Source organism: Ailuropoda melanoleuca, chromosome 6 (assembly GCF_002007445.2).
Source record: "Ailuropoda melanoleuca isolate Jingjing chromosome 6, ASM200744v2, whole genome shotgun sequence".
Taxonomy (NCBI): Eukaryota; Metazoa; Chordata; class Mammalia; order Carnivora; family Ursidae; genus Ailuropoda; species Ailuropoda melanoleuca.
In genome coordinates this window covers 99878052-99889702 of record NC_048223.1, presented here as the reverse complement: position 1 = coordinate 99889702, position 11651 = coordinate 99878052, and the positions used below count along the sequence as shown (strand labels likewise).

Below are 11651 nucleotides of genomic sequence, written 5' to 3'. Positions count from 1 at the left end.
AGGAGAGGAAGAAGCAGGCTCATAGCAGAAGAGCCTGATGTGGGGCTCGATCCCATAAAGCCGGGATCACGCCCTGAGCCGAAGGCAGACGCCCAACCGCTGTGCCACCCAGGCGCCCCATGAAATTAAAGTTCTAACAAATTCAAGAGAAGATGGATTGATTCTTCATAGCCATGGTAAATGCCAGGAGTACCAGTTTTAAATCCATTCAACTGATAAGGAAAACTCAACCCAGCAGGCACTCTTACAAGCCAAACAATCAGGGACAGATTCACTCCAATAAACACGCTCCTGAGTGACAACCAATGAACGACGTCACTCAAGTAACCATGCTTCTATAGATGTTAACCCATTTCCACCTCTTAAAATCCTCCAATCCCTGAACTCCACCCTCCCCAAAATCACTATGTAAGATTAACAATCTTCTTTGTTCAAGGAGATTGTGCCTGATGAGATATTCTAGATAGTGGGTAATAGTCTCATCATCCTTTGAACCCAAATGAAGAAATAAACCAAAACAAAGAAAGGCATAGGGTATGGAAAACATACCCAACACAAGAGAGAAGTGAAGGAATATCAGTGAATGGACATTCCAGGATTCCTTGATGCAAAGTGCACCAAAAGTAGAAGGCAACCAATTCAGATTGAAGCTATGTGACAGAGCCAGGCATGTTGAAGGCTGTCATCCCCATGCTCTCTACCATAGTGCCATCTTTTTCATCCAACGCAACTACTAGAAGATGTGCTCTACCTAAGCAAGAAGGTAAATGAAGAATAAAGAAGAGTTACAATACTGGGGGGACACCTGGGTGGCTCAGTCGGTTGAGTGTCTGCCTTTGACTCAGGTCATGACCCCAGGGTCCTGGGATCGAGTCCCGAGTCAAGTTCCTTGCTCAGCAGGGAGTCTGCTTCTCCCTCTCCCTCTGCCTCTGTCTCTCCCTCTGCTCATGCTCACTCTCTCTCAAATAAATAAATAAAATTTAAAAAAAAAGTTACAATACTGGGAATCAAACTGAAAAGGAGAGAACGGTCTAAAGATAACAAAGAGAAATCTTCCTAGGAAAAGAGCTATGAAGTAGGCCCAGATAGGAGGACAATGAAGGTCTCCAGAAGTGAAGTTGCCAAGAAAATTTTTTAAAAGGAAGGAAAACTGAAGCTGACAGATTACTGTGACTGACCTTGTGGAAAACTGCATTGAGAGGCTAGTATTTCAGACACTATCAGCAAGTAAAATTTGCACAGGCATAATAATGTAAATACAACATTAACTATCTCATTTAACCAAATATTATAATATAACTAAATTAGGAAGCTAGAGGGGGAACAGCAGCGGTGATGGCGGTTTAAGAACGGTACAGTTTTCTCTACCATAATAGAGACTCAGTATATAACGAGAAAGGACAGCATTGCACATACATTATTTTGAAACACGGAGATACATAAATGCCAGAAGAAACAGCTTAAGGGGCTGAAAGTGGTTACCTTCAGGGAGGAAACTAGAGAGCATGGAGATTCACTATATTTTGTTATAATTCCTTTTACTATTTGACTTTTAAAACTTATCTATTTTAAACTATATGTCTATTGATAAAATACAAAAACAGCAACTGATGACTTTCTTATCTTAAATGGATTGCTCATCATTCAAAAATATATAATAAAATATTTTCAACTGAAAGGAATAAAAAAAAATCCTAGGGAAAAACGTTCTTTTTTTTTTTTGGAAGATCTTCATATTTCCAATACTGTAGGAACACATACAAAATATAGAAACTTTAAAAATAAAAAAATTTTAAAGCAAATAATTACCACTTGAGTGGATAGACAGAATTCAGTAATTGTAATATTAGAAAGATTATAAGTCTGATCTCACTTACAAATTCATTAATGATCAGGAGAGTGCAAATAACACATTTAATTAAATTTGCCCATTTATCTATTTTGGGAAGTACGATTAACAGCAGTAAAACAGAGGAGTAATATAAAAGGACAGAGATGGATTAGAACACTGCCCAGAACAACCAAACTGGAGACTGGATAGAAAGCTAAGTAAAATTATGGGCTTAAAACTACAAAGGAGAAATACAGAGACTTATTTACCATCATTTTACTGCACGTTGTTGCCATATGAAATAATTTAGGCCGATGCCAAGGTTAAGTGAGGAAATATATAAAAACACACATTATGTATCTGTATACACACAAATACATGTACATACATACACATAATTTTTTTCCTTATGAGAGACTGATAATCCTTATTAAAAAAGGATTCGTGTACACCCTAAAAAAAAAGTACTATTGACACAATCTGACAAGAGTAGTTTTATATTCACAGTTTTTTCATAAGTATAGAAACTCTGTCAAGGATTACCAATAATGACAAACTATCCTAAAGACAATTAACTCTGTTATCTACCCTATATTCTTCAGGTAGCTATACTTGGATTATCCTCATTGTTCCTGTTCTTTTTGCCCAGGCACTGACCACTCAAAATAGTCTACATCTCCCAATCTCTCCAGCAAGAAGGTATGGCTAAGTGACTAATTTTCACCAATGGAATATGAGCAGAAGTGGCACATTTAACTTTCAGTAAATATCTTTAAAGAGAAGGAGATGTATTCTCTTCCTCCTTTCTGATGGTTGGAATGTGAATGAAACAGCTGGAGCTCCAGTAACTATCTTAGGCCATAAAATGACTTTGGAAAAAGAACAGAACCCATGCACAGAAGAGCAGCAACATGACATGACGACAAACCAACCACACCAGCCCTAGACTACTTTTGGAATTCTTGACATTAAGAGATATACACTTCTATGATGTTTAAGTCTCTATTATTTGGCTGCAACCAAATCTAATCCTAATTAGTATAACCTCTATACTAGGACCCACTCCTTGTTTTCTTTCTTTCTCTAAACAATCTCCAACTGCTCCTTTGCCAGCCCCTTTTCTGCCTCCCAAACCCTTACTGTGAGTATTCGCCAATATTCCTCCCTTGGTCTTTTCCACTCTTCTCCTAGGCCAACATTCTAAAAACCAAAACAAAACAAAACACATGCGCGCGCGCACACACACACACACACACACACATACACACTCCAACTGCTCCTTTGCCAGCCCCTTTTCTGCCTCCCAAACCCTTACTGTGAGTATTCGCCAATATTCCTCCCTTGGTCTTTTCCACTCTTCTCCTAGGCCAACATTCTAAAAACCAAAACAAAACAAAACACATGCGCGCGCACACACACACACACACACACACACATCTCCATACGTCAGGTTTTTTATTTGTGCTCTAGTTTTATCTCCAGCTGCCTATCATTTCACTTGCATGAGACATAACTAAACAGGAACATAAGTGATTTTTTAAAACAAACAAAATAAATAAATACAGTGGTGATGGTAGCAATAGTAGTGGTTGTTGTGACACTAATAAATAGCTAATATTTACTGAGCTTTTAATATTTGCCAAGCACTCTTCTAAGTATAAGAGCTAATCCTGACAACAATTCTATGAAGTAGGGAGTATTATCACCATACACATTTTTTAAAAATGAGGAAACTGATACCCAGACAAATTAAATAACTTGCTCAAGACACATAACTAATGTACCAAACAGATCATTCAAACTTAGGCTTTCCAGAACCTACCCTCTTAACCAGAGTGCACTAGCAATTTATTCTAAGGATGCTATCACAGCTTCAGGCTTTTTAAGTCGTCCTCAGCAACCACACTATAATCATTTATACACCCACCGTGGTAATAAATTTTATGCCTCTGCATTTTTAGAAACTGTCAAATATCACTTAGAAATTGGGAAATAAGATGAGTGATAGAGCTAGAAAATACTCTTGAAGTCAAAGGATATGATCATCAAGTAATGAGACTGGTTTTCTTGTATGACTCTACTAGTTCTGAAAGCAGTTTCAAAGACAAATTGCAAAGAATATTTATTTGCTAAAATAAATGCATGGCCTCAAAAACAAATTACTTTTAAAAAAGAGCACTCATTTTTAAGTTCTTTAGTTTTAAAGCACAAGGGTTTTTTTTTAACTACCACTATCTAATACCTAAAACTTAGTATTAGCACTTGAACTCATTATCTTTCTCCCTAGGTCTACCTAAGCTCCTTTCCCAATGTCACTATCAACGACACTACAATATACTTGCTAGTCAGGCTCAAAACTTTGAGGTATTCTGATTCTTCCAGCTCTTCCAACCCCACGCTTACTGTTCTTCCTTCACAAGAGCTATCATGTTTTGGTTCCACATTACTCCACCACTGTCCTATTGAAATACTCTCCAGCCACTCTCAACTACAGGTTATCCCACAAAGCTGCCAGGACAACCTTTCTCACTATTTTCATCATATGACTTTCAACAGAAGTACCATCACCTACAGGACCAAGTCTAAATCTACATTCTTCAGCCTACCCTTCAAAGCCTTCCGTTAATTCTTCCTCATTATCACACACATATAAACCTAACAAATCACATCTCTTTACTACTCATCATCAGTAAAAATCGTACCTTTCATTTATGCAATACTGTTAACATTCCCTTTTTGTCTCACTCAACTCACATATTGTACTCATTTTTGCTTCTAACTTCTCATTGCTCCTCTGTGGGTGGCATTTTCTTCTGTCGTCTCCAATCTGTTATTCTATCACTTCCTTCGAGATCCTCCTCTTCCTGGAAGCCCACATAACCTCACAGATACTCCTCTACTTTGTATTCCTCAACACAGGGATCACCCAGTAGAACTAGAAGAATCGCAAAGACTGACGACTAGGTCTTCTTCTTGTATTCCATGGCAAAGAACTTGACACAGCCCAACTACAAGCCAATATTAAAATTACGCATATTCTTTTCTAAGAAACAAATCTCCTATTAAGGAATGCCACATACCTTTTGCCCCTATTTTTGCCTCTGTGCAGAGTTAAATGGTCAGGAGCTGTCACAAACCAATACCATCATATTCACAGGTTAACCTGTGTTATTTGGGAACCTCACAACACTAGACACCAGAACCTGTTGTTTCCAACAGTGCTTCTCTATTTTTATCCCTGGTCTGAAAACAGCCATGTTTGACATAAAAAGAAAAAAAAAAAGATATAAGAAGGACAACAAATAATAAAACTGAAGCCTGAATTTGAAGAATGGAAAGCTATATAGAAGACTAGCATAAGACAAGTGAAAAATGCACACCACAGACTCGGAGCAACTGGTCTATGTTTTACTGAGAGAGGAGAAAACCCTCTTCAAATGCAGGCTTATAGCTTGCTGAGCAACACCCTATAACTTCTCTTCTATCTAAAGCTCTGACAACTGGAATTTCTCTGTAATTCAATAAACTCTTACGAGTTACACGAGCTTCATCCATCCTGCTGGGCTCATTAACGGGGAACTCTAAATGTTTTCTTCACTAGCTAAGAGCACATTTTCTGGCGGGTGGCATAGTAGAAAGAGGGTTCTCCTTCAAGATATGAATAATCTAATTCCATAATTGTATTTGTCTGCAACNAGAGCACATTTTCTGGCGGGTGGCATAGTAGAAAGAGGGTTCTCCTTCAAGATATGAATAATCTAATTCCATTTCTTCTCACTTCTCCTATGAGTAGGTCTGCAATAATCTAATTCCATAATTGTATTTGTCTGCAACAAATACAGCGCAACACTAAAAGAAATGTCTAAATTATAACTCTGGTTAGTGCTTCTCAAAGATCATCCTATAGGTTCCCGGTTTTATACAAAGTGTAAGAGTAGTCTTATATTTATACAGGGTTATAATCAAAAGTCTATACTTTTACTTCTGGCACTAATTCATTTAATTCTATTACGTCTAATGAGTGCATGAGTGTCGAATCAACAACATACCAGTTTTATCATTCTGGTGAGCTATTTTGTGAGTAGTTAGCTTATGGAGCTAATGAGGACAGGGTCATAGATTCAAACATGCTGGCCAATTAGCTTTGCTGTGTTTCAGGGTTCCATGGTCACAGTCAACAACCTTAACCTTGGCTAACAAAAAAAAAAATACAAAACAAAACACTAATCATGTGAAACATTAAAGGAATGAACATAGATGTATTACCAAAGTCAATGACTATCAGAAAAATGTAATAAAAATTTTTAAAGAAATAATAATAACATAATCTATACCTTTTGCTAAGCCTGGTTAATATGTGCCTAGTTCAAACGATCTCTAATCTTTTCAGTCATATGGGGTTGGTATTACTATCCCTGTTTGACAGATAAGAAAATGAACTCAGAATGATAATATGAATCAAAGTCATAAATTACTATTAAGTAGTGGGGCCTGGATTCAAAACTTGATCTAACTCCAAAGCTTAGGCTATTTCCACAACACCACAGTCTCTCGAGAGTGTGCCTTAGGGACATAGAACAATCAACAAAATATTTTTATCCAGAACTATTCAACACAGTCATTACTAACTGAGCATATCCACTACATACACTTAGATGCTACAGCCGAGAATGAGTCTACCTACCAAAACTTCTCTAAGTAAAAACAGTCAATGTTTAAAACAAGGGAAAAAATAACATAGTATAGCACACAAAGTAAATTTTAATGGAAGTGACTATTGTCATAGCTTTGTATAAAAGCCTATGCTGAAAAAATAGTTATCCTGCTGATTCATAACTAAAAGTAAGAATGAGGAGCACCTGTGTGGCAGAGTCAGTTAGGCATCCTATTCTTCGTTTCAGCTCAGGTCGTGATGTCAGGGTCCTGAGATACAGCCCCACGTCAGGCTCCGTGCTGAGCATGGTGGAGCCTGCTTAAGATTCTCTCTCTTCCAAATAAATAAATCTTAAATAAATAAATAAATAAATGAAATTGGCAAGGCAGAGCCAGAGGATACCACATCAAAGAGAGTAAAGGAAACATTTCCTAGGTATCTGAGTCTGCAGATACCTTATAGTCAACACCCATCCATTTGTGGGAATTAAAAATAAACATTTCAATTCTTAACCCTAAGATTTTGCTTTGACCAACAAATCAGTTTTCTCTATTAAGACTTTCCTTGTTGGTTTCTCTAAACTCTCACTCCTTGCAAATGCACATACACCAATGTCAATAAGAGTTCTCACCTTCAAAAAATGAGGTCACCAAGCCTTCTGAAACCTACCCACTAACCTAACTTTTAGAGTTGAATAGTCTGACTTAGAAAGGAAAAAAAAAAAAAGGCAGAGGCGAGAGGAAGGACAAAAAGTGCTCTACAAAACTCTGTCCTAGTCAATAGTCAATATCTAAATCATAAACATAGATAATTGTTCTACAAGCTACCATGTACAGACAGAAAACCGCATTCTTACTACAGGTTACAAATAAGACACCAGTCCAAAGCACATCCCAACAACCACCTTTTCACAACAGCATCTGGAAACCTCTAAGAGTAAAAAATAGCATCATATAATATTTATACAAAGTGCAATTGGTAAAAAAAATCCTGCAATCTGAGTACTTCTATTTACAGTATTTTTGGGTTAAGGATAGCTACCTCATTTTACAGAAAAAAGAGAGAGAAAGAATCTCAAGAAATACATTATCCAAAATTATCATCATTTTTGATCATCATGACAGTCAACAATTACAACAGCAATAAAATAATGAGCACTTACTCCAGGCACTACTAAGCTCCTTATACTCACATCTCATTTAATCCTCACAGACAGCTTGTGAGGCAAATGTTATTCTATCTATTTTAGAGACTAGTAAACAGGCTTAGAGAGGTCAACTAATTTGCCAAAAGTCAAAGCAGAAGTCACAGCACCAGGATTTGAACTCAATTTGTTCAACTTTGTACCTAATTCACTGTACCGCCATCCTGTTTTTTGAACTGCATTCAAGCATTTTTCAACTAATGATTTCAGTATAAATACAGGATTACCTAATTACTACACCTCCAAACCCATAAAAAATTGATTGTTAAAATCCCCATTCTCTATTAAGGGAAAATAACATAAAAAACCACCCTACTTAGGGGCGCCTGGGTGGCACAGCGGTTAAGCGTCTGCCTTCGGCTCAGGGCGTGATCCCGGCGTTATGGGATCGAGCCCCACGTCAGGCTCCTCTGCTATGAGCCTGCTTCTTCCTCTCCCACTCCCCCTGCTTGTGTTCCCTCTCTCGCTGGCTGTCTCTATCTCTGTCGAATAAATAATAAAATCTTTAAAAAAAAAAAATCACCTGCTTAGAGTCTCAGATCTTAATTGCCAGATGACTAGGATAGGGGCTATTTATATTCTGAATTCTAGCTATGAGGAAACAGACTTCTAGCACATATACCTAGGACAAGTAAAGGTAACCCCAGTATTTCAGCTAGTATGCACACAAGGTTAGTGGGGCTGTGTTAGAATTAGAGCTAGAATTAGAGTAGTATCTGAAAAGGGGGAAAAAACATAAGACCTGCCGGAGACAGGCCTTAGGTTAGCACCACAACTGCGGAACATTAAGTGCTAAGACACTTGTACTTGTGTTATGAAGGAAGGTTATTAACAGAGCAAAAGGGGTAGACAGGTGGGTGTGTTGGGGGAAAGGAAGTGTCCAAATTCTGGGGGACCTGAAAATCCAGATGAAGTTTAAAATTGACTCCACAGGTGCTAGGGCCTTGATGTCACCTCTTCAACAGGAACATGACTTAAGAACGTTTGTATGGCTTGTATTCCTTTCCAAAGACACTTCCACCTATTTGTTAACTCATCTGATTTCACAAAGAGCATGGTCATATTTATAATCGACTTCATAAAGACATAAATGTGGTTTTGAAATACAAGTGACCTACACTGAGGACAGAAGGATAGTGAGGTTATATCTGATACATGCTTTCTCACATACATCACTTCTGTTGAACCCCCCAACACTGGAAGGCAGGCAGGCCAAAGACTAATATCCCCATTTTTCAGATACAGAAACCGAGGCTGCGGTAAACGGGCTACAAAAGATCACAAGCCCAGCAAGTGGCAGACCTGAGACTCCTAGGCATTAGACTCCAAATCCTATGCTTCCTCCCTTCTTCAACTCTGAGAGGCGGCTTTACTGATAAAACTTTTAATAATCGGACTTGGGGTTTTCCAAGGGCCGCCCAAGAAAACCAGGAAGTACATCGTCCGGTACAGACAGCTGACTCCCAACCCACAGCCCATAGCCCGGGGCTCCCGGCCGGCCGAGCGGACTCACTCGAAAGGCTCGCGGCCTGGAAATCGCCAGGCGCCCCGGGGTCTTCTCGGGGAGGCCTCGGTGGCCTACAGTCCCATACCNCCCCCCCCCCCCGGGGGGGGGGGGGGGGGGGGGGGTCCGCCACGGACCCGCTCAGTACCTGTTGAAACCCGGGGAAGAAATGTTCTCTCCGCAGAGAGTACTTGGGAAGAGGGCCCAAACCGGGCACGCATACCCTAGCAAAAGGGCCTCGGAGGATCCCCGCAACCCAGGGCCCGCAGGGGTCGAAGGGCGGCAGCTTCCCAGTAACCTCCGCCCCAGGCGGATACCCGCCCATCACGTCACGTGAGGGAGGGCCTCGGAGGATCCCCGCAACCCAGGGCCCGCAGGGGTCGAAGGGCGGCAGCTTCCCAGTAACCTCCGCCCGAGGCGGATACCCGCCCATCACGTCACGTGAGGGAAAAAAATACCGGTAACAAAAGGGAAAAGGAAGTCTCGTCCAAAGTGTGTGGGGAGAAGTGGGAGCGACCAGACCCGGCTAGGGGTGTGGAGGGAAGGACGAAGGGACAGGGACGCGGGGTTGCTCGTTACCGGGGCCGCCGTCGCTCTCTGCTTCCGCCGCCTCCTCGAAGCTCATGCTCTTCCGCTCGCGCCGCTGGGGTGCGCGCCAGGCCTCGACTCCGCCCCGCCCTCGTGCCGCGGGGCCTTCTGGGGACTGTAGTCGCTCCAGGCCCGTGCTGCGCGGGCCGCTTCGCGGTCACGTGGGGGCAGGGCTGGCAAAAACGGCGAAGATGAGAAGGCGTTTGCGCTCCTGTCTGCTAAGCCTCCCGGTTGCTCTCAGCTGTAAACGTGCTCAGACCTCCTCACATCCCGTTCAGTCACACCATCCCTCCTTTTCCCTTCACAGCCAAGTTTTTTGAAAAAGGCAATCTAACTCGTCTCCGCTTCCTCCTGTGTGCGCTGCCCTGCAGGTTCTGCCCTCGCAGAAAATGTCCCTGTTGCCCATCATTATCCTCAGTGTCAAACTCACGGGAGGAATTTTCAGGTCTTCTAACTTAACCTTCAGGCACCATTTGAGGCTGTTGGGACATTCCTTATAACTTACTTCCTATGCTACTACCTGTATTTTCCTTCTTCTCAAGCCATCCTTAGTCTCCTTCAGGAATTCTTTTTCTAACCCATCTCTTAAATATTTAGTGTTTTCCAGAGTTCTTGGCAATGGAATGAAGGTTGGGGGGACGGGGAAGGGCTGAGCGCCACGTTTGTATTCCCAGCTTCATAAGGGACTCCTCCCCATACACGTCCCACAGGCATCTCAAATGTAGCAATTTGACAAGGGAACTAACCACCCCCCCATTCACTAATAGTCAATCCAACCTCCAACCTAGATTCCTCCTTCTCTCACTTCCTCTTCCACCCATGCCCAAATGGTCACCGAATCTTACAGTCTGTCTCCCAAGCATCTCTTGAATCTGTTCTCTCTTCACGCCCACTGCCAGTGATTTAACTTAGACCTGCACCATTTCTTGCATCGCCTCCCTTACTGGTCTCAGCACCTCTGTGTAGTCCTCCCTACTGCCATCTGGCCCATTTGTGCAAATGACAAATTTAATCATGTCACACTTTTGGTAATCTCCTTTAAAGGATTCACTCGATTGGATTTGGAAAGAGGTATGAGGTGAATCCCTTAGGTAGCTTAAAAAACAAGAATGCCAGCCCCGCTACTCCCCCACTGTTCCCAACCCATATTGTGGTTGGGAGATTCAGAGAAAGGAGATTTATAACAGATCTTATTTTAGGGTAGGTGGGCATAGGCAAATTTTAAAGGTTCCCCAGGTGATTGACTCATTTAACAAGGATGTTTTTTTATTGCATACTGTACACTAGACATTGTGCTGGGTGCTGAGAAAATACTAGTGAACAAGACAGTCCCTGCCTTTATAGAGTTTACATTCTCTTGAAAGAGACAGATATTAATCAAATGATTACATGCCAAAAAACAAAACCAACAATAATAAACAAAAACCACAATTACCAAAACTCACAATTACCAGCTGTGATAAGAACTGTGCAGGAAAAGCAACCAGTCCCTTTCCGTTCCCCTCTGCCACCTGCTCCAGCCCAGGGTGGAAATCAGCATATGCTCCTTGGTCTATCAGACAAGACCTGTCAGGAGCTAATCTTCTCCCACTTCTTCCCACATACACCTAGAATTACTAGACTGCTGGATTGCATGTGCTCTCTCACCTTTGCGAAAGCTGTCCTTCTGTTTGGAAAACACTTCCCTGTCTCCCTTTACTAATTTCTACCCTAATTCTTCTCTGTTGGACTAAAAACAAACCCAATAGAACACCAGCCACATGGAAGGATATTCTGAGGATTGGGCTGAGCGAGCTGATAACTCCCAGGTGAGCAGAGGGGAGCCAGGACGGTTGAATGTGGGCTACTGGGAGCAGGGCTACATTAGCCA

At 41.3% G+C, this 11651-nt stretch overlaps 1 protein-coding gene across 1 annotated transcript in view; it reads right to left on the bottom strand.

The window, feature by feature from the left end:
* The window catches only part of R3HCC1L (R3H domain and coiled-coil containing 1 like), a 98707-nt gene extending 88846 nt beyond the window's left edge, over positions 1 to 9861 (bottom strand). The window contains exon 1 of the mRNA XM_019797220.2: positions 9773 to 9861. The gene's annotated coding sequence lies outside the window, so the exon portion shown is untranslated. The remainder of the gene's footprint in view (positions 1 to 9772) is intronic.
* Between the last annotated feature and the right edge of the window lie 1790 nt (positions 9862 to 11651).